The following is a 26,572-nucleotide window of genomic DNA, read 5'->3' on the forward strand; positions in this document are numbered from 1 at the left end:
GTAAGCATGGGCGGAAAATCCGTTTCGCTCGCGGATTTTGCGGATTTTCGGGAAATTCGCAATCCGCGAGATTCGCGAATCTCCCGCAAAATCCGCAAATCCGCGAGCAGCGGATTTTGCTCGCACTGCTCGCACTGTTCGCGTGAGTTCGCGTGAGTTCGCGCCCCGCGAATAAGTGCAAAATTGCAGAAATACGATTTTAGCAAACTGAAAGTAACTACTTACCAGGTTCAAAAGTTCAGGCTCATCATTAGTAGCCATTTCCTGTAGTGCTTGCTGAGGGGCCCCTCCAGAGTTCAGTTGCCAGTTGCAACTATTATGTGACCCTGCTCTGAACCTCAGAATAGTTACACATATGCCACAAAGGTCCTGAATTACAGCTAAGGGAGACAAGCAGGAGCCAGGCTGGCAGTTCAAATCCATTAATCAGCCCCTAATTCATTATTGTCAGTTGGGGCAGGGCAGGTGTTGTAACTAATTTTGCAACAATGAAAGCACTTAGCAAGTGCAAAAGTTCACTAATCAGGAAGCACTAAGGAAGCAGGTGCCAGCTAAAAAAATATTCTGTGACACATTAATCAGCCCCAAATTAATTCAGGTCACTTGAGGCAGGGAAGGTGTGCTTGCGTTGCCACAATAATGTACACTGACTGGACAACCAGAGGGTGCTGTGATGAAACAGAGGGTGGCATGGGTGGGCCAGAGGGTGGCATGAGTAGTCAGAGAGTGGCAGTGGTGACAGAGAGTGGCAGTGATGAAGAAGAGTGTCCCAAACAGGCTGGACACGTAGAAACAACAAGTTCGCGAAACTTGCGACCCGACAGGTAAGTTCGCAATTTGCGACATTGTACAAAACCCTCGCGAACTGGCAGAAACCCGCGCAAACACACAAAAAAAAAAAATCCGCAAATTCGCGAGAATTCGCGGATTTTGCGGATTGCGAGTTCGCAAATCCGCAAAATTCACGAACGCGAGATTCGCAAAATTCGCCCATGCTTACTCATCAGTCGGGATGCCGAGCTGCACGCCGAACAGTACGAGTGGAGATACTTCACTGGATGGAGGCGCAGTTCAAGCGGGCAGCTGTTTGTGGCTGCCATCGGCCCTGAGGACCACTCCACTGACTTTGTGGACTTTGGGGGGGGGGCGGGTGCTGTGGAGATCATGAGTGAGGGAGATTTTGAAGCTTGTTTTTTGTGTGGCTGCTCGGGATTATATCCAGTTCCTTCAGGCACCTGGGTGTGTGCTGGGGTGTGTCTGGAGGCAGCACTGCAAAAGAGGGAGTCTGCTTTCAAAATCTATTGCACCGGAGACCTTTCCAGAAATTACAGAACTTTTAGCTCTGCATTTAATGACCTTGAAAGTGCTGCTGAAACTTAATTTAGCTTCAAACCCACTGGATCACCAGCAACATTGGACCACCAGGTTTCCAACTGGGATGGTGAGTACTTTTTTGATCTGAGTCTGTGGTTTTCTGCAAAAGCACTAAACCCACAGCCCAGTTAGAGTAGCTGGGTGGGTCAACAATGTCACCGAAATAATAATGAGGAATCAATCTAAGGCATCAGGCGCCTTGTCCAAACCTGATGCTGTAGCATTGGTGCAAAATGCTAATAAACGCGGAGGGCAGGAAGCAACTTGGGCAAAACATACCTCCCTGCTATGCAATGAATTAATGATGACTACAAATACAGGCCCAGGCATAGGAAATAATGACGAAAATTTGACATCACTAGATGCTGCCTAATATTCCGACCCTGAGTCTCCAGAATCTGTAGTGCAGACAGATTGCAAAAACTTGGCAAATACAGAGGCTTTCACATCTAAGCAAGGGACTGGTGAAGACACAACAGAATTGCTGTTAAATCATGAATCAGATTTAGAACAGCACACAGCCCTACTCAAGGAATATCCTTTGGCTCAGAAGGTTACGTCTACGATTGCTGCAGATATTTTAGACGTTTCTCAGACAGAAAGTTCACTAAATCCACCATTGCTACATGCTTCTGGTGTACCAGTTGAACAGGGAAACTTCCAAATATCTTCACAAGGTCCTTAGGCGGTGGCTTTCAGGTTTCTGCAGTCAAAAGTTCTGGATGTGGAAACAGCAGGTACAGAAGGAGCTAGAATGCAGCAATATGCCTCGCACCAGCATACTGAAGCGCCATCACTCCATCTGGATGGCAATAGTATGCTTAATCTTATTCTAGAAGAGATAGGGGAATTGAAGGTCTCTCAAGCATTAGAAACTGCTGCCCTCAATGTCAGGTTAAAAAAATTGAGGAAGCAACACCGCAGCTTCCTGAGATAGTAAAGAAGGCTGAATGTAGGATTTTGGAACTAGAAAACCAGCACACCATGACCCAGCACACCATGACCAAATTGGTCAATTTCTCAAGCAGGAGTCCCTGCTCAAAAACAAGATCGAATAACTAGAAAACCACTCATGTCGCTTCAATCTTCGTATTGTTGGAGTTTCAAAGGGCTGAGAGGGCCAACAAACGCTTCCATGTGTGGAGACATTTATTAAATCCCATGTCCTGCCAAGTTTTTCTGGTGATCTAACCTTAATGAGAGCTCATTGAGTTCCAGTACAACGCTCTGCCACATCTACTATATTCCACGGACAATCCTTGTCAGTTTTGGGGATTATCAAAATAAAGGGCTGGTTCTGTCAAAGGCGATCCAGCAGAGACAGTTTTCTTCACCAGAAGTTCTCCTGTGTCAGATTTTTTCAGATCAATCTGCAGTAAGAAGTCTGCGGGACTATGTTAATATGATTCATCTTCATACAGCGCAAGGCGTACAGGCTAGTATTGCCCAGTAATCAAAAAAAAAAGTTCTCTCAAAAGTGCAGTTCCATCTGTTTTCTAAGGTTTCAGAATCTCAGGAAGTCTTTGAGTCGGATTTCCAAAACATCATTATTTTTCTTTCGTTAGGCCAAAAATATTCATTTCATCTGAATCATGGACTGGGCCAAGGGGGAAGAGGTGAAAGGATGCCAGGGTGCAATGTCATGGCACCAATCTAGGGGGCCGATTACGATGGCGAACGGATTGGAGTCCCCCTGCCATTGTGGTGGTGACCAGGACTGTCCACAATACATGCAGCGGTTCTGCACACCAAATCAGGATGCGACCGCCACCATGGTGGTTGCATTCTGAATTTTAATATTGCAGCACCCGCTGCAATGTGAAAATATCATGTTGTGCATTTCACCGCGCTACGTGGTAGGCACCACACAGTGTCTGCCACTTGGTGCAGTGAAATGTAGAGGGGGTAGCATGGGAACCCCCACAGTGCACCCACAACTCCCCCAACACAAGGGGGGCCCGAAACGGGCCCCCAAAACCAATCTCCACCAACCTTTCAATAGTGGTTTACCCGCTACGGAAAAGCTGGCTGGAGACAGCATTGTGATTTGGCGGACGGTGCCTGCTAGGCACCACAACCATTTTATGGATGCAGACTGCTCCGCCAGGCAATCGCAATGATTGCCTGTGGCGGTTCTGTGGTGGAAAGTCTTTGCATCCGCTGTGGTCCGAAAGCGAATCCCCTGCCATTGTAATGTAGCGGTCTTATTGTGGAAGGACTGCGACCGCATGGCTGGCGGAGGCGGTTCTTCCGAAATCATAATCTGCCCCTTGGATAGGTTTTCACCGGCAGGTGTATGGTGGGCTCTTCACCTCCCATCAGGAGTGGGTTTCTGCATGGGGCACAAGGGGGGTACACAGAGGTTTTAGACAGAGGGCAGATAGGGTGGAGAGGGGTGCACTGGTAAAATCTGTTAATCATGCGTTCCTTGACAGGAAGGGTGTTAAATGTTACTATCTCAACCTTTTCTGATGATGTCTTTGGATTAATGTAAAGTTAGGATCCATTCATGCAATGTTAATGGGTTAGCAAACAAAAAAAAATGTAGGAGCTTAATGGGCTGGCTGGTATCTCTTTTGTCAGAGATTCTCTTTTTACAAGAGACCCATTTAAAAAGTAATACTCCATTGCTGTCAACCCCTCGAAGATTTTCTCATATTTTTTTCACATCCACACAGGCTGCAGTAAGGGGAGTCACAATATTTTTAGGAAATAGCATTGACTGGGATGTCAGGGAAGTGATTCGGGATCCATCCGGGAGGTGGATTTCGATCAAAGTAACAACAAGTCATCAAGATCTAAATTTCATCAAATATTATCGTCCTGCAACTGATGAGAAGGACTCGTTTTCAAAGATTTTTGACATTGCATTGGGGGAATCTGGGCCTCTGATCTGGGGTGGGGATTTTAATTATATCCAGAATTTGGTTAAGTATACCTCAAATAATAATAAACAACAGCTTAACCCAGAACAAAAACAACTACTACAAGCCTTAAGTCAAGCTTTCATCTAGTGGATCCCTGGAAAGAGCACCATCCACAAACCATTCTCATAGATTTAGAATGGCCTCTTAAATTGATTTCTTCTTAGTTGTTAATTTGTTTAGTAGGGGGCAGTCCAAAATTAGGGCCAGTGCTTTTTCAGATACTCCGTAGTCATCCTAGACATAGAGATAAGTCTGAACCATAGGGACTGACCAAGATGGCAACTGGATAGATCGTTGCTCTCAAATTCACTATGGGTAGCTAAAACAAAACAGTTCATTGCTGAGTTGTTATTATCAATCGGAATATGGCCTATTATTTTTTCAATTTGGAAGGCTTTTAAAACAACTTTAAGTGTCAGAGTGATAGCATTTAAAGCAAGTAAAATGCTCTCAGCAGATAGCAAGTCTCCACACAGTGCTAAATATTGACATCTGTGCCCGGAAACAAAGTGGAGGGATCGAGCCTGAGGTCTGCCAAGTAGAAATGGCAAACCAAAATCTTAGAGATTTCTTTATTTTAGTAGAAATAAATAATTTCAATTGCTACCAAGAGAATATATTCAAAGGGAAATCAGCACAATGGAACGTTCCTGGCTTGGTCCACAAGAGTTAAGAACAAAAAGCTAATAATTAAGTCTTTAGAGAGTCCTTTAACAGGAAGATCAGTTCAGGATCAGGAAGAGATAGCAAAACTCTTGGTACAGCACTACTCAGATATTTATCAGACTTAGGGCCGGATGTAGGTAATCCCAGATAACCGATTCTTAAATACCGAATCATACCGATTCGGTATTTAAGAACAGGCAAATGGGATGTAGGTATTTTTACCGGAAAACTACTGAATCGGTAAGTTTCGGTAATTATTGAATCGGTAAATACCAATGCGGTAATTGCCTTTCATTCCTATGGGCCTGGAGGCTCATAGGAATGAATGGGAATTACCGAATCGGTATTTACCGATTCAGTAAAAGGAGGAAACATTGAAGGGTGGCAGGGTGTCACTTTGACACCCTGTTGCACCCCTCAATTGTGTATGGGTGCACATGTTGCATATATACATGCCCTAAGGGCATGTATGTCTGCAACATGGCACTGTTGGAAAAGCAAAAAAATGCTTTTTCCAAGGTTTTCATTATTTACCACCAACTTGTAGTTGTTGGCAAATAACGAATCCTAAAAGGGAAAAAGCATTCATTTGAATGCTCCCTACATAGCAAAATCGGTAATTTACCGATTCGGTATTTTAAGGAATCTGTAATTTACGGATTCCTTAAAAAAACGATTCGGTAAATTACCGAATCAGTAAAATCGCCACCTACATCTCATTTTCCAAATACCGGTCGGTAACAGCCGAAATTACTGAATTTCGGCCGTTACCGACCAGTATTTGTCTACCTACAACTGGCCCTTGATATACGGTGCCAACAAGTCAGATTCAGCAGTACGATGAGAAAATGCCTCTTCCTTATCTATCCAAATGGCTCTACCAGCTAATTTTAGAGCCCATAATACCCACCAAGATTGAACATGCTTTAAAGCAAATGCCAAATGCTAAAGCATGTGGAAATTATGGTTCCCCCACAATATTTTATCAGATATTTTTGAGTGAGCTGGGGGCATTTTTAGTAGATCTTTTTAATTTTATTAAAGAATGGGGTGAGATCCCATGCACATTTCAAGAAGCAACAATAGTTTATTTCCTTAAGAAGGATGAAAATCCAACATCTGTTCATTCCTATAAGATGATTAGTCTGCTTAATTCAGACTATAAATTGTTAATGAAGATCTGCTTTGTTTATATAATGCTTGTTGCGCAACAGCTAATACATAGAGATCAATGCGGTTTTATAGCAGGCCCGTCAATTGCATCAAACACTCACGGGCTGATTACAACGTTGTTCAGAGAGGCTCTGAATAGGATTCGGAGTCTCATAATCCGATTCGTAACCTATGTGTCCGACCGAATCGTACACATTTCCAATCGACCGTTTGGGCATTCCAATTTGGTTCTGAAAGGCATTCGGACAGCCTGAGACTTTCCGAGACGATTTGTACAGCTCTATGGACACGGTTTCCGAGTGAGCGATTACAATGACCGATTCGGACAGCTGTTCGGATTTGGTCTGCCCAAAATGAAAGGGCTGTCGGAATCTGACATTGGAGGCCCGGAGCAGGCCCCCCTTCACCCTGATGTCTCCGTTTGGGGCCCATGGGGCTACCCAAAAGACCCCCCCTGTTATACCATGCACACTGTGGCATGCACCATGGGGTGCACGCCACAAGGTGCAAGTTTTTTCCCAATCACCCCTTTTTTCAATAAGAGTCTGTGTTCTCGTTCAGAACACAGGTTCCTATTCAAGTCAATACGAGTCCAACTGAACGATGTTGGGAAGCATCGTAATCGGTCAGTCGGTCTCGTAGAACCTAATTCAGTTAGAAACGATTCCAAAACAGATTCAGTCGGAAGAATTTCCAAACAACATCGTAATCAGACCCCCAGTTTCTAAATCAGGCCATAGATTATTTTTCAATGAACTGGAAACATAGCAAAGCCCTAGTCATGATGGTCGATGTTGAAAAGGCATTCGAACTGGTGAATTGGGATGCCTTATTTTATTGTCTTCAGAGGTTCCATTTTCCTTACTGGCGCTTGCCGATGTTATTCAATTTATATAATGTGCCCAAGATAAGGTGTTGATGAATTCCAAGATGGCAGTATCGGTCGTGATTAAAAGAGGCATTCGTCAAGGGTGTCCCCTTTCACCCATTCTGTTTACGTTTTTAATCAAACCATTGGCAATTCAACTATGCAATGATATTACCATTAGGGCACCCATAGAAAGCATGGCAAAGCTTAAATTGTTCGCAGGTGATATGATAATATATCTGCAGCCGAATGAGGACAGTTTAAAATGAACTAATGGGGTGATAAAGGATTTTACTAAGATAGGAGAATACAAGATAAATCAAAGAAAAATAGAATTGTTGCTATTTTTTAAAACAATTTTTATTAACATTTTGTTCATTGTTACAATGACAGTATATTTCACATGGTGCACAGACATAAACATGATATTGTACATAGATTAATCCTATTGTGTTACATATCAGAGACTCGTCAGCCCAAGCCAGTGGCTCCAAGAGAAACATCAAAGTGCATCTAATAAGCATCATATATTACAGTGTGTTTATTCACTACCATCCGAATTGTTGCTTTTTAACTTGACAGTAGATGATCTTCCTTCTTCCTTACAATCGCAAGCTGAGATAGCATCTCTAATTTGATTTCTGGGTATTTGGATCACAAATAATTTTTCCAGTCCTTTTCATTTGAATTACAAAAAAATGCTAGGTAAAATTAAGGGATTATTAGACAGACGGTCCAGGTTCCCTTTGACCATCATAGGTCGTGTTTCCATGATCAAATGTTAATCCTCCCTCTGTTAATATATTTATTTGCCAACACACCAATACAAATTCCTAATAGTTTTTATCAGGAACTAGATTTAGTTTTTAGGAGGTTTAATTGGAATAAAATATTGGCCAGGGTGAAGTTGGAGGTGCTTGAATTGAAGAAAGAAGAAGGAGGCGTGGCCTGTCCTAATGTACAATTTACTTCCAGGCAGCTTTATTAGATGTTCTCTCTCAGTGTTTAAACAGAACTGGGAGATTAGATAGTTTCTTGATCACAAAGTAGATTCAGGAATCAGATATAAGTGTGCCAGTGTCTTTAAAAATAGCAAAGCTTCCAAAAAGAGCTAGATAGGTTTTTGGGTGATATACATAGTCTGGATGGGTGCCTTGGGTAAAGTATATAGGTCCTCTTTTGATGGTTTCATACTAAAGCTAGAGAAGGATAGGCACTTGTACCTCTCACTGACAGCTCGTGAGATTAGATTCTGGAACTCTTTCGGCTTCAAAAGATTTGTTGACTTTATGGGTCAAGGGAAACCTATCTCATGGGGAGAATCAATTACGAGGGTGGGCTCTCAGTGTTTTATTAGGATGAAGCATTTGTTGCAGATTCACTCCAAAATCAAAAAAAGAACTTCATATTATTAGCAGTATTCTCAACATTGGAATTGGTATAGATCATTAAAGGAGGTTTCCGGCCAGTCAAATCTATCTGACTTTTTATCAAGGGTGCTAGAAAAAACACTATGCCTGCTATCAGTGAGCGAGTGGAAACTAATTGCAGAGTTAGGCTATAAATCTTTACGGGCAGCGAAATATAAAAGAATGACATTTCTGTCAAGATGGCTGGTGTATTATACCCTGGACATTCTCCATGACATGTATCTAGCAGTTTCCAAAAACTGCTTTCGTTGTCAGCTATTAGGTGAAGAGGGATGGCTTCAATACGCTTTTTACAAGACCACACTTTACCAATTTCTGGCTGCAAGTGTTTCAGAAAAATAAGTCAGGCCATAGGATGGACAGTTCTACTACATCCTAAACTGGCTTTATGTGGGGGTCTCTAAAAAGAGCCAATAATGAACAAAGGTCAACAAAATTGTATTTTTGTAGAACTGTAGATTACACATTCCTTGATCCTTCAGAATTGGCAAGCCAGTAAGCCTCCTTAAAAGCTGCACTGGAAGGATAAAATGACTCGCACTATGAAGTTTGGAGAGGCTTATGCAAAGCGAGTAGGGTACTTAAAAGATATGAGGCCACTTGGCAATTTTGGAAGTAGGCTGTTGAAGTAATAATGTATTGGTTGGTTTTACATTGCTGGCTGAATTACACGTTCCTTTTCCAAAAACAAATCTTTAAAAAGGAGAACCCTGGCCTTTTTTAGATTTACTTCTGATCTGGCAAAAAAAATGTCATCGAAGTTATAGTGCATCCAAAGATATATTATTCGCTAGATGCACTAGCGCACTTTATTCTGAAGTATTATATTTATATTTGATTATATCACTGTTAGCACCACATTACTTGGTTTCTGTTAATGGATTGATAAATGGACAGAATGATAAAGTGGCAAAATTGTAATGACAATATAATAGCACTCTTGCACTTGCACTTGCTCTTTACAAATGCAAGATTAGGATTGATTATGTCAATTAGAGCAAAGGAGGTGGAGAAGTGGAAAAGTAGATTCTAGAATTAGGTAATTTTATCGGTCTGCACTTCTTGAGTTATCCTAATGAATGAAACAACATGCAGCAGAAATTAACATTTACAATGAGTATAATTAATGGAATTGTTACTAGATGTTTTACTGTGTATTTTAGAAGATTTGCTTGGATCAATGTGTGATGCTATTTTTTATGGTTAATTATATTATATTTATCATTCAAGAATTGTGATTGTTCTGCTATGTCTGCTCAATAAAAAAAATATATATTGTTTTACTTGAAAAATAATATTGCTTTCGAGAATATTATTGTATTTCATATAGTTTATAGGAATGTAGTTGTAAAACATATTAATTTTTAATATTTGGAATGTTTTCTTGCTAATATATATATTTTATGTGTTAGTATTGTTCGCATAGTTGCCATTAATCTTTTAAAATATAGTTTGTACTTTTAAGTGATCAGTTATTGTTTAATTGTTATATGTAACTTGCATTTTCGTAGCAGGTTGTTGGGTTTGTAGGGGAAAAGGGTAGGCTATCATCTACATATAATATAGTTATATTTTAATAAGAACTTGTTTTCTATTGTTATTTAATTTATAATTGTTTAATAATAATGCACACTTAAGTTATACTATATCTTAAATTTAAAATTCAAATGTACATCTTTATTTAATTATACATATTTGTAATAGTAAGTTATATTTTAGTAGTGGGGTGTTTGTTTTGTAGTGGTATAGGTTGGGGAGTTTATTATGAATTAGTTTTTAATTGTTCATCAATTATTAATTGATGGCTATTTATGTTAATGGTTTAATACTCATTTATCTAAGGTATATGTTGTCTGTGATTTGCTGGTTTTGTAGTGGAATAGAGTGGGAGGTTAAATAAAATTATATGCAAACGTTTTTTGAAAGTCATTATTATTTAATTATGTTAAATACTAAATATATTAATGGTTGTGGTATTATTTGTACTCTTATTTTTAACTTTCATATGCGTTTTGTATTTTTAATCCTGTGTTTATTTGTAAGTGACTTTTTTGGGAAGAAAATATAGATATTATATTTTACTAATATATTAATGTGTTAAAAATATTTATTTTATGTAATGAAAAGATTTGTTTGTGCAATGATACTTGTTGATTAAAGTTTATTTGTTTTGTATGCATTATTTTAGATTCAATTAAGCAGTATTTAATTATTTTGTTATTTTTTTGGTAGGGACGTTGATATTTACATAAGTACTTTAATTGTTTTTTCTTTCTGTTTGATTCATATATTACAATTTTAAAAGTGGTTTAATAATGTTTTATGTAAAGTGTTAAAGCATGTTTTCTTAAGTATACTTTTGAAGTCAAACACATTCCCTACAATTGCTTGGACTGGAGTGGGAAATGGTAAATCTAATCCCACCAAAGTCCAGATTTTCCCTATGGTTGTCTACACTGGAGAGAGAATAGTAAACGTAACCCCTCTTAAATGTCACTCCTTTGAAGTTCAAAGCTTTGCCTGCTGTTACTTAGATTGTAGTAGAAATGGTACATTTATCCCATCCAAAGTCCAACACTTCCCTACTGTTAAAAAGGCTTGAATAGAAATAATGCATCTAGCTCTTCCAAAGTCCAACACTTTGCTTACAGTTGTGTGGACTGGAGTTGGAATAATAAATGCATCGCTAATGAAGTCTAACACTTTGCTTACTGTTACTTGGAATAGAGTGGAAAAAGTAAATGAATCCTCTCTGATTTCCAACGCATTCCCTACTTTTGCTTACACTGGAGGGCGAATATTAACTCCAACTTTTTCCATATGGTTGCTTAGACTGGATAGGAATAGTAAATGTAACCCCTCTAAATTCCAAAGCTTTACTTACTATTGTTAAAACTGGAGTGGGAATAATACATCTAATCCCTCCGAAATCCAACTTTTTCCCTGCTGCTGCTTAGACTTGAGTGAGAATAGTAAATATAATCCCTTCGAAATCCACCACTTTGCCTACTGTTGCCTAAACTGAAGTAAGGATATTGTATCTGATTTTCCAGGATTTTTTCTGGAGACAAACAGTTGTCTTAATATTGGTAAAAAAAGAATTTATAATATTACTTCTTTAGTTTTTGTAAATATAGTTTTGTTTGTATTAATTCTTTGATGTTTATTTTTTTTCAGTAAATGTGTCTTTTGATTATCTAATAATGCATTATTTTGTGTGTTGCTGAAGTTAATTAATCTATTTTGTAATGAATTTTTTATATTTGTGTTTCTTTATGTATATATATATAGATATACTAGCAGCCCGCCCCAGCGTTGCCTGGGGCAGAAAGGGGCTGGGGGCAGTAAACCCGCTCCTGCCTCGACCCCCTCCCGCACCGACTCCCTCCCGCCTCGACTCACTCGCACCCCCCTCCCGCCCCGACTCACTCGCGCCCCCCTCCCACCCCGACTCACTCGCGCCTCCCTCGCGCCCGACTCACTCGCGCTCTGACATTTTCATTTACTGCTGCCTCCTTCTTGCCTCCCCCTGCATCACACAGTCTCACTTTCCCTTTCCTTACCTGTGACGCCGCTCCTCACTGCACAGCCGCTCATCACTGCACCGCCCTCTTCCTTCGTCACCACGCACGTCGCGTAGCGGCCAGCGCTAGGTCTCAGCCGGCGCTACTTTCAGGGGACTACTTTGTTTAAAAACTTAATTTTTTTAATTTACTTTTTTCTTTTAATTTATATAGCCTATATCCATCTACACACCCTGACATTTTCATAGATGTATCGGGTGTGTAGATTGGCGCTGTGGTTCCCGAGTTTACCTGGCCATATATTAATGGTTGTGGTATTATTTGTACTCTTATTTTTAACTTTCATATGCGTTTTGTATTTTTAATCCTGTGTTTATTTGTAAGTGACTTTTTTGGGAAGAAAATATAGATATTATATTTTACTAATATATTAATGTGTTAAAAATATTTATTTTATGTAATGAAAAGATTTGTTTGTGCAATGATACTTGTTGACTAAAGTTTATTTGTTTTGTATGCATTATTTTAGATTCAATTAAGCAGTATTTAATTATTTTGTTATTTTTTTGGTAGGGACGTTGATATTTACATATGTACTTTAATTGTTTTTTCTTTTTGTTTGATTCATATATTACAATTTTAAAAGTGGTTTAATAATGTTTTATGTTAAGTGTTAAAGCATGTTTTCTTAAGTATACTTTTGAAGTCAAACACATTCCCTACAATTGCTTGGACTGGAGTGGGAAATGGTAAATCTAATCCCACCAAAGTCCAGATTTTCCCTATGGTTGTCTACACTGGAGAGAGAATAGTAAACGTAACCCCTCTTAAATGTCACTCCTTTGAAGTTCAAAGCTTTGCCTGCTGTTACTTAGATTGTAGTAGAAATGGTACATTTATCCCATCCAAAGTCCAACACTTCCCTACTGTTAAAAAGGCTTGAATAGAAATAATGCATCTAGCTCTTCCAAAGTCCAACACTTTGCTTACAGTTGTGTGGACTGGAGTTGGAATAATAAATGCATCGCTAATGAAGTCTAACACTTTGCTTACTGTTACTTGGAATAGAGTGGAAAAAGTAAATGAATCCTCTCTGATTTCCAACGCATTCCCTACTTTTGCTTACACTGGAGGGCGAATATTAACTCCAACTTTTTCCATATGGTTGCTTAGACTGGATAGGAATAGTAAATGTAACCCCTCTAAATTCCAAAGCTTTACTTACTATTGTTAAAACTGGAGTGGGAATAATACATCTAATCCCTCCGAAATCCAACTTTTTCCCTGCTGCTGCTTAGACTTGAGTGAGAATAGTAAATATAATCCCTTCGAAATCCACCACTTTGCCTACTGTTGCCTAAACTGAAGTAAGGATATTGTATCTGATTTTCCAGGATTTTTTCTGGAGACAAACAGTTGTCTTAATATTGGTAAAAAAAGAATTTATAATATTACTTCTTTAGTTTTTGTAAATATAATTTTGTTTGTATTAATTCTTTGATGTTTATTTTTTTTCAGTAAATGTGTCTTTTGATTATCTAATAATGCATTATTTTGTGTGTTGCTGAAGTTAATTAATCTATTTTGTAATGAATTTTTTATATTTGTGTTTCTTTATGTATATATATATATATACTAGCAGCCCGCCCCAGCGTTGCCTGGGGCAGAAAGGGGCTGGGGGCAGTAAACCCGCTCCTGCCCCGACCCCCTCCCGCACCGACTCCCTCCCGCCTCGACTCACTCGCACCCCCCTCCCACCCCGACTCAATCGCGCCCCCCTCCCGCCCCGACCCACTCGTGCCCCCCTCGCGCCCGACTCACTCGCGCTCCGACATTTTCATTTACTGCTGCCTCCTTCTTGCCTCCCCCTGCATCACACAGTCTCACTTTCCCTTTCCTTACCTGTGACGCCGCTCCTCACTGCACAGCCGCTCGTCACTGCACCGCCCTCCTCCTTCGTCACCACGCACGTCTCGTAGCGGCCAGCGCTAAGTCTCGGCCGGCGCTACTTTCAGGGGACTACTTTGTTTAAAAACGTAATTTTTTTAATTTACTTTTTTCTTTTAATTTATATAGCCTATATCCATCTACACACCCTGACATTTTCATAGATGTATCGGGTGTGTAGATTGGCGCTGTGGTTCCCGAGTTTACCTGTCCAAAAGGTGCAAGTTCTCTCTTTATAATAGTAGTATGGATATAATAACATATATATATATATATATATATAAATATATAACATATATATATATTTGTGTATATTAATATTTAATTTACTTTACATTATATTAATTTTTATAAATTCAGCTTTTACTACTTTACAGTATACATCTATCAGAAACATTATATTTTGTATGCTCTTTGACAATAATATTGTCAACAATATTTTTTCTATATTATTGTCATTACTATTAGAAGTTTATGAACATTATATTGTGGTACTATTTTTTGACACAATATTTTTGTCTATAATATTGTTTACCAGAATATTGAGTAATTGATTTGTTTACAGATATGCCTATCTAGGGTAAACATATAACTGAACTCTGCTACGGCAACAGTATACTGATAAGGGAAGGCAGTGCCCAAGTGCTATAGACATGGCAGAAAACATTTTGCGTTAAGTCTTGTGCACAAGTATTTGCTAAAAATTACATTACTGCACTGCCCAGTGTGGGCTTATTCTGCCCTGACAGGGGTCAGAGGTCATAGTCATGATGTGATGTGAGCCGTAACTACTACAACAATATCAAAATAATCTGGTCCACAGAGTAAACAAGTTGTCCTGAAACAAGACAGTTAGAACTTGAAGGTCCAAGCCAAGTTATAAAAAACAATGTACACCAAATCACAAAGTAGCCCAAAATTGATAAAAAAATGGTGTCAAAATGCAGTAGAAATAGCAAATATTGGGTCAGGTGTAATATATGCTTTCATGGACACAAACAATCTAAAAGGCTATTTGTGACTGCAAAAATATTTTCTCCTCTCCACTTAACCCATTTTAAGGGTCTAGAAAATGTAACTGATTCCTAAAATGGCTTTGCAATTCCACACCTATTGAGTATTTTGGAGGGCATATTGTAGGTGCCCCTTCCAATCTGTCACGAAACATTGAAAAAGTACCTACTCCTGAGTTGGGGTGGTAAGCCATTCACAAAAGGGAAAACACTCCTTGAGAAAAAAAAAACACGGGATACATTTAAAAATGTTTTTTACTTTATCTAAATGTGAACACAGATGTGGTGGGCTGACTCTAGCACATCACCATCCGTGTGATGGCCACCATAAGGAGAAAGTCACAGTTTGAGGCTTATCCCATTAATATTCATGAAGTAGGCCAGTTTATGTCACGCTCTGAATCAGAAATTTATGAATGGGGCTATTTATACAAAGGTTGGTTCTCAAAATTCTATACTGATCACAAAAGTACTGGCTGCCAATTGCGACAGTTTTTACAATTAATAGTTCTTACATCTGGCAACGTATCTGGAAATGGTTCAAAGATCATTGAAATACATTCAGAGAACACATTCATTTCAAAATAAAGTTCAAATTCTCCTATTGAATGAGTACTGAGTTCCCAGTGAACTGACCTCAGAAGCTCAAAGATGCAGGATGCAACATTTAACATCCATCTCAAAGAAGTAGGCAAGTTTTTTCGAATGTGTTGAGTTTTTGGTTTGAAATTTTGCAAAGACAATGGGTTTCTATAGTACAGTCTCTCCTAAAAAAAACTCATGTGAGTCAAGGATCCAGCAAGGCAGATCTTGGGATAAACCATGGTGTGCTGGCTGGTCAAGAAGAGCCTTAACCCAGGTGAAGGGGCTCAAAATCTAAGGCACATTCTTGTGGCTCAACTTTGAGGTTGGGTTGATACTCAAATCAACTCAGAAACCAACAAGAACATGAAGATTCTTGGTGACTCAATAATTTTAAAAAATGGAAAGTGAACTAAATGCCAATCAAGGATGTGTGTGATTTCTACTTGGCAACTTCTACTAAACATATCCCTCTTTAGCACTGTGTCTGGTCAACTCCTGAGCACTGGCTTTTCTTAACCCCCTCAATATATCTCAAAGATAAGCTGGATTGGTGCTGTGGCAGATGGGATAGTCTATCACAAACATGACGATTATCCCTTCCGGTGCAATGCAAGCTCCATATGATATAAGGGAATTGTAATTTGTTGAATGGGATATTTTGTGACTGAGTAACCCTATCTACCAAGAACGTAATCAGGTCCCAAGTTTGGAGGCAAATCTCTCTTCAATATTGAGCCAGACACATTAACTATGAAAAAATCAAGGGTGCATTTTTTTGCCTCTTCAGCTTCAGGTATGGTACTTCCTGAAAGTGTATTATTTTTAAGAGTGGGCATAGTTGGCAGAGTATCACTACACGGATTTATGTAGAATCGATCAAAAACTCTGTGAATTCTGCTCCATTCTGTCTCACCACAATTAATAAAAAAGAAACCTCATATACCCTTGGTAAAACATCAAGTAACTCTATTATCACATACTAAAATGCATATAATCATCCCACAAAAGTGAAAATGAAAATACAGCAAGCAGTGACAGAGGTGATTATTTTGATGTCCTCACTAACCTATGGAGAGAACCAAGCAGATGCCTTGAACACAAAGAGCAAATCCTGCTGAACGATTGGTGGTGGTCCCATCCTCCTAGGATTAGCCCAGGCACAGTTATGGGCAAAAAATACAATCCCAACCAAAGGCCCTGCAAAGCATTATGGGACAATATTCTAAGGTGCAGTGAATAATTTTAGTATTCAATATCAAAACATTCCTCAAGGGGCAGGCTCTTGGACTCAGCTGAGAGTTAATACTATAATATTCACTAAACTCTAGATTTTCACCCCATAATGCTTTGCTGGGCCTTTGGTTGGCATTGTATTTTTGCCCATAACTTTGGTTGGGGTGGTCCTAGGAGGACGGGACCACCATAATCATTGAGCATGATATGCTCTTTGTGTTCAGGGCTTGGGTTTCCCTCTAGGTTAGGGGGACCCCAAAATCATCGGCTCTCTTATTGACCGATAATTTTCTAAGCTTATTTTTTTGAATTGGTTACATGCTTTGTAGCATGTCACAGTATCAATGGAGTGAAGCTGCATTAGCCTATTCCAGATTGTTTTGTTTGAATTCCATTGTGTGTATTAATGAAAGTATGAAACAGAAATCTGACATACCTTTAGTAAAAAATAATTATCTTTGCATGTTACAATACATAAAGCCAACTCGCAAAATTGAAAATATAGCAAGCAGTGCTTTTAGTCAAACAATAAATAATTCTACCTTTATATGCTAAAAGGTATTTAGTCATCTCACAAACGTGAAATGGAAAATAGCAAGCAGTGAGAGACGTGATGATTTTGTGGTCCTTCCTAACCTAGGGAGAGGACCAAGCTGATGCCTTGAACACAAAGAGCCCATCATGCTGAAATGATTTGGCGGTGGTCCCATCCTCCTAGGACCACCCCAAGCACCGGTATGGACAAAGATACAATTCCAACCAAAGGCCCTGCAAAGCATTATGGGACGATATTCCAGAGCGCAGTGAATATTATAGTATCCAATATCAAAACCCTCCTCAAAAGGCAAACTCTCGGGCTCAGCTGAGAGCTAATACTATAATATTCACTAAACTCTAGAATCTCGCCCCATAATGCTTTGCTGGGCCTTTGGTTGGCATTGTATGTTTACCCATAACTTTGCTAGGGGTGGTTCGAGGAGGAAGGGACCACCACCGAATTGTTCAGCATGATATGCCCTTTGTGTTCAAGACATCTGTTTGCCCTCACCCCAATTAAGGGGTGACCCCAAAATCATCACCTGTCTCATTGCCTGATGTTTTTCAAAGTTCACTTTCATGAATTGGGTATATACGTTTTTTTTTTGGATTGTAAAGGTGAAGTTGATTTACCAAAGCGTTGTGGGTACAGTAGGTAACCTCATTGTGTAGCAGAGTGGGAATTCCTGCATGAATACTTTGTTTTCAATGAAATGCATAGTTACCAGATCTCTGTAACTTTCGATAGTGGAGCGGAGTTCATTGCCCTGTGTTAATTATTTTTAAAGGGTTAATCAGTCATTATTGCTGGTGAGACCTAACTAATCATAAGGGAAGCCTCAGGCTTCTTGCGAAGTTGCGCAAAATGATGCACTTGTTTTCCTGGGAATACTATCTGTGATAAAAAAAATCCATGCACCTAAAATCCTAAATTGAACTCCCCAGCCTCAGCTTGGTAAATCTTTCTCAGCCATCAAACCTTAAACATAGACCGCCAGATTCAGCTAATAGAACTTCAAAAGAAATCTCCTCTGTTAGTGATGACTTGCTCAAGCTGCCTATAGAGCCTGGACATGTCACTTGTCGGAATGAGAAAAGTATTTCGGATATATTTTCAACCTCGGATGTTTCCTCTCTCTTTTTATGGGTATTGTGTAGCTAACAAACAAAGGCCCAAAGGCATGATTAAGGTATTATCAAGAGGTGTATGATTATTGGAATGGCAATAGGTAATATAACTTTCACCCTCACTCACCAGATAGGTATTCTGCACACACCAATCAATCAATGAGTAATCTTGTAAAGTGCAACTACTATCCTGTGAGGGGCTTAAGGTGCTTTACATATCACATATCGTGGAGCCTGTTGAGCAGTCCACTCATATTGCAAAGGTCAAATCATGACTAGGTCCTCATTAATGGTGCTGTGATTTTATTCACTCTCATCCTGACTTAACTGAGTTACTGAGGACTATAAGTGGAACTCAGAAATAAAGAATCACTGTGAGAAATGTGAATAAAGCTCCTGATTCTGTAAGTAGCCTCTCAATCTTTTACTGCATTTTACATGGAAATTTCTGTAGCTTTACACAGTCAGATTCATTGGGTTAATCTATGCAAACTGGAATTTTGATAGGCCATTAACTTGCAATACTGGCCTCATCTTATACTCCCATAATAGGCGCCTACATCTCCAGAGAAAAAAAGATGTAGGGGCATTCGGGAAAAAGTAATAGACAGTTACTTTCAGTAATATTGTAAATAGCTAAACACTGGGCTTCAAAATGTTAATGCTCCTGAATCCTAAAATGTCATCTTGAAAGGCCTTTATTCCTTCAAGACCATCCATAACCTAAGTCATACATTTTTGAAAGACAGTAGAAGCCGTTTGCCAGACCATATGACATATTCTTGGCTGGCTCTTTCAGGTGTCAATAATGCCATTCAGTGTTTAGAGATTTCATCCAAATCATCTTGATGATATGTGCAAGTAAGGCCTAGGGTGGAAAATAGCTCAGCCACAAATACAAGTGATTTATAGGTAAGCTAAATATGCCAATCAGAGGTATGTCAACGTCAACATGTTGAGTGGTAAAGTGCTAAAAGTTCTACAGCCTGCACCAACAGGCAAGGCAAATATTTACAGGTATAGCATGCACAAGATGGTAATTTCCAACAACTTTGAAAATGTCTTTTGCTTTTACATTTTGTTACCCTTCTTTTCTGAAGCTAGAAAGCTCGTCAAATTAGCTACAAGACTATAGTAGCCACATCTACATAACTTTACTCTTCTCTACACATCAAGTCGGATAGTCCCCTAGTGCCATTACCCGTCAAATCACACATTTGTATTGTTCTCTCTATGATATCAATTGGTGGGCACTCAACATCCATGGGGGGGGGGGGACGACCGAGCATACAAAGGCTACTAACTCCAAACATGATGGTTGGGAAAGTTTGTCACTAGTGTCCTGAGATCTATCCTGCTTTGTCTCTGAAACCTGGGCCCAGTGCAAGCCTGTCAGGTCTTGACTGTCAGGGTAGCAAAGGTGAGCATTCAAAGGCTTCTTAGAGAGGAAGTGTGCTCAGAACTTGTTCCTACACTAACAGACAAAATTTATTATCCAGACCAATTATTATCATTTTTTTTTGTTCCTTGGCCAAGAAGAACAAGGAACAGGAACAAAGTGAGGAGGTTTATATCCTACGTTTATACACATTTTCGATACAGGGAATGGAGATTCTATGCTTAAAGCATCATAACTGGCTGAGGTTGGTTTTATTTCAAGTGTAATTTTCTTGCTGTTTCTCTTACATGTTTTTGTTCAAGGGAATAGTTATCATAGAAGGGTGTAATTGATCTGTCCCCAAGTACAAGTATTTAAAACATGGGCACAATGAACTATACAATTAGTTCAACTGGCTGTCATTAGCCTCCTGAAGCACTAATCTGGGGCAAAGGAAAGGGCAGGCTCTGCCTTTCAGCTTCATCATGTTGAACAACAGAAACTGCAGTCCCACCCTTCTCCTCTTCCATCTACCACAACTCAGTACCCAGGAAGAACTAATAGGCAACCTTACACATATAAATATAACTAAAAGACCAGAATGTGACCAATCTTTTCCCAATGGAGTTGTAATATTGGGGAAAAAACCTCCTCTATTAAAAAATGCAAACAACAATTAATTGATGTAAACACGCACAAATACACTGTATGAATCTCCATTATTTTCCCTCAGAACATCTATGGAGTTATGCTCCATATGAGCGATTCTTTGGTGCAGCTGTGCTTCGTAAAAATAGGTTACTATTCATGAGAAGCAAATCTCACATTGCATTTTATTCCAGACAACGGCAGTTCCAAACCTAATGGGGCGCACTAATGACACATTATTGTACATTAATAAATAAAGATCGAAGTAAAAATATTTAAGACAGACAGGTCAAGTAAATTGCTCACTATAAAACAGGTCTTCTAAAGCCTTGAATTGCATTAATTCAGTGAAACGTTTAAAGCTATGTGAAATATTTCTTATCCTCCATCGGGAAGTTTGATTTTAATCATGTTATAAAACTCGCCTTCATGAAATGGTATAAATGAGAATATTAAGACATAATTTTCATAAAGTACGTAGTGACTTATGTTGTCTTTGATTTGTTAAATACATGGCCATACACATACATACATAAATATATCATGTGATCAAGGCCGGTGAAACCCGGCTGAAACGCGTCATGTTGTGTGATGGGTTGAATAAACTGCATTAAGAAAGCTTCAAACCGTTTGTGGTGGTCCGTTCCTGGTGTGTGGCAGTTCGCTGAGGAGGAGTTTGCTCTCTTTCCAGGATTTGATTCACATAAATATATACATGCATGCATTCATTTAGAGTTTGATGGTCAGAGAAGTCTGCCACAGAAATTACCCCCTGACCATGGGTCAAAACTCTCAGTACGTGAGGGACATATATTTATGTTTTGCAAAGACAAACTCTACTCTTGGATTTTGATTGCAAAACAAAAAGAATTGCTCTGGGGTTGCATTGAACATGAGGTCTACACAGCAAAGCTACAGTGCCTTGGGAGGATCCTCAGTGTCGGTGGCTCCTCTGTAGGCACAAGTATGTAGAAATATTTATTCAAATATAGTGTGCTGGAGTCCACCGGGGTGTGGAGTACATCCTTCGGAAGCCTTGGGCCATATTATGTATGCAACATATTTTCCTGGTTAGTGCCTGGTACACATTTCAAAACGGGCACCCAGCACTAATCAAGAAAATGGGCTGCATTATAATAAATTCACCACCCCAAGGGCAGCCGCGAACTAACACTGACCTGAGGGCAGCGCATTCAGGTGAAAAACAGAGCAGCTGCTTTAAGCTGATTCGTGGTTTCACAGTGCAGGTATGAACCCACCTGCACTTTTAAAGGGGGTTAGAGATCCCCTTGCAGGAGGATGAAGTGAGTAACTGCAACTGCCCACAAGGGGTTGTCTGGGGGATCCATGGGACCCCATTTCCCCCTGCCAGATGGCTGCAATCAAGGGGGCACACTGACAAATGCGCCACCTTTATATGCTCCACTGTCGGTACGCCTCCTGAGAGTTTCTTTGCCTCTGCTCCCACAACTGTAATAGTGCATGGCACAGAGGCAAAGGGATTACCTCATTTACATGAGTCCACACCCCCATGCAAATGAGTGAACACCCTCTTGAGGAAGCGCTGGCTCTGTATGTGTGCCGGCGCTTTCAGTATTACAGAAGGGGATGCACAAGCGTCTGCAACCCCTTCTGTAACACCAAAGTGCCCCGGGGGATTCAAAGAGAGCACAAACACCCGGTGAGCCCCCAGGGCGCTTCTATAATATGGCCCCTGGTGGAATGGAGTGAAGCCACCAAGGCCAAATTAAGGCCAATAGTTTTAGCTAATGTGTGCCTGATAATATTGATGAATGGGACCTATAACAGTAGTTACATTGCCATCAGGATTACAAGATGTGGTGTTCATGCTCAAAGTAAAACTGGGAAACAAAGGCATGAATTAGCATGGAAAAGTTGATTTGTGATTCATGGGCAGGAAGTCGTCTAAAATTGTTTTGTGAGACGAGTGAGGTTCCATTCATCCACATCATCACTCAGCTTGGTCCTCTATGTGAATCCATAATGGATTAAATAAATACACCCCCTCAGAGACCCTCTCAAACACTCACTCACATACCTACTTACACACCAACATGGCCACTCACACACCTACTGAGAGACCAGAACATCACTCATATACCCACTCATATACCCATATATCACTGTAACATTTGCAGTACAATTATTGATGAGAAAACTGTATATGGTGAGGGCAAGAGTTATAGTTACCTTCAGGATCGAAACTACATGAAAATTGCCAAATAGCAAAAAATTTGGCAAAAAGTTAGAACTTTACTCAGAAAACATGCTTTTTGGGATATTTGGTGAATCCATCCAGCCATTTTGAGAATGTGATAAAAACTATTTTTTTCTGGACTGTTCATATCCGAACATGCTCTGTTTGACCACTTTAATGGGAACAAGTCGATCCTGATTGGCTGGCCACAACTTGACAGCATGCAGTGGTAACGAGTACAGGACTCAGGGACAAAATTTGTGCATTTTGAAAAAAATTATAAATAAATAAGGCTGCAGGTTACAGAGTACACTCTGGCCCCAAAGTACATGTTTTTGGTCCCAAAGCCAAACCCCTCGATTGGTTGGCCATAGCGTGGAAAATATATTTTGACAGCTATTACAGGACTCAGGAACTTGCAGCCTTATTCATGAAGGCTAAATCGGCTCGCAAAGGGCCGGATTCTGAGAATCCGGCCCTTTGCGAGTGCGATTTTTGCTTTTGGGATTCAGCATCCCAAAAGCAAAAATCGCTAATTGCGATGTCGCAAATGTGCGAGGAAATGACATTTAAGGAATCTCTATTTGAGATTCCTTAAATGCTATTCAACATCCTATTTCAATTTGCGATTTCGCTATTTCTAGGCGCAATTTACCGCGAGGTCAGACCTCGCGGTAAATTGCGAAAACTCAGAAAAATGCATTTAAATGCATTTTTCTGAGTTGCATGTTACACACACACATGTCCTTTGGACATGTGTGTGTGCAACACCTGTGTCACAGATCATTTGAGGGGTGCTACAGGGTGTCCTGTGGACACCCCTGGCACCCTTCAAATCGCAATCTTATTTGCGATTAGCTAATTGCTAATCGCAAATAAGGAATACTCCCCATTCATTCCTATGGGCCTTTTGGCCCATAGGAATGAATGGCGAGTTATTCCTTATTTGCGATTAGCAATTTGCTAATCGCAAATAAGGAATCAGTAGGAATCGCATTTTATTATGCGATTCCTACATGATTACCGTTTTGCGAGTCCTTAATAGCGAATCGCTATGATTCGCTATTAGGGGCTCGCAAAACGGCCCCTTCATGAATAAGGCTGATGGTCCCAATTGAAATGAATGCAAAGAGGCCTGTTTATGAGTGTCACAAAAAGGAGCACATATAAAGGGCGGTCACTGAATTTTTGTCATATTATAAATCATTTGTTGATGATTCCATACTAACTTTAAAAACCTTGGTGAGTTCTAAGGTTATTTTATCCTCTAAAAATGCTGATTCTCTGCTGGAACTTGATCAACCATGTTTGAGAGAAAACTGCGTTCTCTCAAGAATTTCTCATAGAAGTTATGAAAGCTGCTCAAATGGGAGTACATTTTAAATAAGTTCACACTATCTTCCTCGGCTATTTGAGTCTGCTATTCCAAATAAAAAATGTGCTTACAACAGAAGCATCCTGTCAGTTGATTCCCCGCTGTTCAATTGCAGCTTCCAGCAGCATTCTAATGAACAAATAGAATGTTAATATTTATTTATGACAAAGGTGTGCTACACCCAAAGCCATTTTGATTGAATCAAAACTATAAAACTTAACCATTGCCTTTACAAACGAACGAAATGTGGGAGTTTGTTTTGTCATAGCGATTATGGTTAGTGCCCCAGAAAGATAAAATAAGTAGGGATTTGTGAAGCTTGTGTAATTTGGTGCAGTTTAATTAGACAACATTACCCAAAAACTTTTTATCAAATGACATAAAATGCATATCCCACTAAAAAAAAACAGAATGGTCCATTTGGGTAAAAATTCCACCCAAAAATGTATTTTTAAGTTGATTTCTGGTCACTCTCATGCAATAATATGGTGCTCGCTGTTGGGTTTATAGTATCACACCGAACAATTACCCAAAAGTACATTCAGGTAAAAAATCTACCTGAAATGCCACTTGCTTTAAAAAACATTCCTGAACTGTAATCTTGCATTAAGATTTCTCTACCAAATTATGCCTGAGCCTCTTTAATAGTGCATGAATTTTGTTATGCGAAATCACCAAAATTACTCAGCTACTTTTGTCTTTCTTAAAGCATTCTGACTTGCAGATGGAAACATACTTTCAACACAAGCATCAGCCTGTCAGTTTATTTTACAGTGTCTTACTGCAACTTCATATGGTGTTCCAATGAACAACTAGAGTGCTACCATTCTGAATTTTTGATAAAAGTGTGGCACACCTAAATCCAGCTTGATGGAAACAAAGATGAACAAAATGAGGGGTTTCTTTTTGTCACAGAAATTATTGTGAATGCTCTAGAAATCAAAAATGAAGTCACATTTTCTATATCTTTTCAAATATCTTCATCCATGCAGACTGAAAACATGCAGTTTCAACAACAGCACCAGACTGTCCGCTAAGTATTCAAATGAGGAACTAGAGTGCTAATGTTCTGTATTCATTACAAAAGAGTGGCATCCTGTGGCATATTTGGAGGTCAGATTTTGGCTATTGTCAACATCCTATTAAAGAGCGAGCTCCAAAGGATCAGGGACCTTCCCTCTTTGTCTATTCTTTTATCTTCATATATCAATGGAAGGCCTCTCTTTAAAAAGATCTCAATCTCATCAAATGCTATGTTAGAGCATAATTTGAATTAGGGTCTGCTCTTTGTCTCATTTTATGTTAATCTGGTCTCAGAAAATGTGTTTCCTGCAAACACGTAATGTCTGGGGAGGAGCTTTGAGATGGCTCCAAATCAAGCACCTTTTATCTGCTGATTTAGGCTCCTTAATGTTTAGTCCTCAGTAAGTCTTTCTCATTCTTTTCACAGAGAAACCACCACTCTCCTTTGACCTTTGAAGTTCGTAGCTGCAACCTGTCCTAATGAACATAAAAATGCATCCGAGTAATACACCAAATACTACCCATCCCACTGTGTCCTGGGTATTTCCCCAACCACCAACCTCAAACATATTAACAGTCTACACATGTGAATCAGCATGGATATTCACTTCTATTTCCACTTCCCTCAGTATAATCTCCAGGAAGCATTCTATAGAACAACTACTAGAGTTTCCCCTAGGGTTGCACAGCGCCTGCATCGGCCCTTGTGTCAACACATAATTTTCCTCTCTCTTTGTGGTACCTTGCACTATCTATGGAAACACAAATTCTGTATGTGTGTGTTCACCTGCTTTGTTATAGCTACTCGCTCTACTCTCAATTGTTCCAGTGTTTATTTTGGGGTAGTATTGTTCAACTACCTTATCAAAATTAACCTTTGTTGATTTCAGAAGTTTTCTCAGATTAGTTATAGAGCTAGCTCACTGTTACCTACTTATCATTTGATTCACATCAATCTTTGACAGTTGCATTTCTTTTATGGCTTTTCCCTCTGGATACTATCTTCTCTGTGGGCTGAGTGTCTGTCATCCATGGTTATAAGTATATATTTCCTCTATTTTGATCTCTCCTACTGATAAGCTGTATTATTGTGTTTGAGTTGCATGCATTTTATTTGCAGTCTCCTAATTTTCTGAAAAGTAGAGGAATTTTACCATCACATCTAGGGGTCTTTGTTCATGTTGCAATCATTGAGGGCCACTCTGTGAACACTATTACTTCATTACTTTTGGATGAATGTCCTCTAATAGCATTGTGTGGAAGACCTACACAAAGGTGATCAGGTCTGCATTTTCTATTCAATCTTTCAGGCCACTTAGGCACAACTTTTCACACCTACCTCTGCTTTCAAGGTCTTTAGCTTGAACAGGAGTCATTTCAATGTTCCTTTCAAAATTAATTCAGTTGAGATCCTGGCTCTCTTTAATTTACTTCAATGGTTTCTACCTTAGTTTTCTTGATGATCACACAGCTGCCCACAGCATCCACACCTTGCAGTAGCACTCTTATTTTCCCCCATTTCAAC

This window comes from Lissotriton vulgaris, chromosome 1_1, assembly GCF_964263255.1.
Source record: "Lissotriton vulgaris chromosome 1_1, aLisVul1.2, whole genome shotgun sequence".
Classification (NCBI taxonomy): domain Eukaryota; kingdom Metazoa; phylum Chordata; class Amphibia; order Caudata; family Salamandridae; genus Lissotriton; species Lissotriton vulgaris.